Source organism: Austrofundulus limnaeus, unplaced genomic scaffold (genome assembly GCF_001266775.1).
Source record: "Austrofundulus limnaeus strain Quisiro unplaced genomic scaffold, Austrofundulus_limnaeus-1.0 Scaffold416, whole genome shotgun sequence".
NCBI lineage: Eukaryota > Metazoa > Chordata > Actinopteri > Cyprinodontiformes > Rivulidae > Austrofundulus > Austrofundulus limnaeus.
The window spans coordinates 350,133-351,710 of record NW_013952818.1 but is presented as its reverse complement, the minus strand read 5'-3'; positions in this window follow the sequence as shown (position 1 = coordinate 351,710).

The following is a 1,578-nucleotide window of genomic DNA, read 5'->3' as shown; positions in this document are numbered from 1 at the left end:
GTGCTTTAGCATACCTCAAGCAGCTCTGTTTGTGATGTAGGTGGAGAAAAGACTTCCTGTACATCACTCTCCCATACAGCATCTCCTTGTGTTAAGTGTGCTGAATAGTTGAACGATGCACAGTGACTCCATCAGCAGCAAGATGATGTTGTAGGTCTTTGGTGCTGGTCTGTGGGTTGACTCTGACTGTTCTCAACATCCTTCACTTCTGTTTATTCCAGATTTGTCTTTGTCTGCCACTTCCAGCCTTGACTTGAACTGTGCCTGTGGTCCTCCATTTTCTCACAAAGTTTCTCACAATGTTCTGAGATGGCTTTCTGTATGCTTCCCCTAAACCATGATGGTGAACAATCTTTGTTTTCAGCTCATTTAAAAGTTGTTTTTAGACTCCCATGCTGTGACTCTTCAGAGAAGATGCAGAAGAGGAGAAAATCTTGATTCAGTGATTTATTTAACTCTTCAAATAGGGCAAAAGCCTGTTAATCACCCAGCAATCAAAATCAGGTGTGTTGGAGCAGGAAAACCTCTAAAACATGTAAGATAGCAGCCCTCGAGGACTGGAGTTTGACACCCCTGCTTATTTAATTCAATGATTGYACAACATTTAAAATATTGTCAGTAAGTTTGGGGGAAAGCATGCAAAACTATTACAAAAACTATTTTTATTTTACAAAAASAGCTGCAATAAYTGTTTCAGAAAAYATCATGGTCATYTAACATCTGMTGAAATTRATACAGTTTTATGATCTGGTTGATTATAGTATTTTGCAAGTTATGGATAGGGCTTATAAAACATTGTCACCATTAAATATCCAGTCAAGAGATAAGATCTAGTAGAAAGTGATCYAATAGTGCTATGTGAATRTGTGTGAATGAGTAAATGGGGACACAGATTATAAAGAGCTTTGAGTATCTTGGATGGATAGAAATATGTTGTATAAGTACAGTCCATTCACCACTTTAAAAGAGGTGAAATTTAGGGTCTGGATTTCTTACATCAAGGGTCCTTAACCTTTTTGACCAACTTGAATCTAAAGTGGCACGAAGCCCATTCAGACATTATCAATGTGCTGATCGAAGTGATAATTGATCTAGGTTTTATTTGTATTGYATTAGCATTATAAAAAAATAAATGCACTTGGAGTTTAACGAACAAAGACCTTATCAAATATATCACAAGACGTTAAGYAACTAAATATTAAATTAATCCAATTTCCTGGAACTTTTACACAATTAAATTACCCCCACCAACACAAATAAACATTAACCCAAATTTCATTCTATTTTTTTAACCAAAAGCTGCTCTTCATATTTGTGACAAATTCTACRTACTGTTTTAGTTTGGAGGGCTTCAGTGCTTTGTTGGATAGGTCTCATGGCTAACCATAAGTCTGCATTATACTTACAAACATTTTTGGCCTTTTTGGCAAGTTTTCTTCATGTTTTGCCTTCAACTTTTTTTTTGAATTGGTAAATGGACTGTACTTATACAACACCAACTAGGATACTCAAAGCTCTTTACAATCTGTGTCCTCATTTACCCATTCACACACACACACACACACACACACACACACA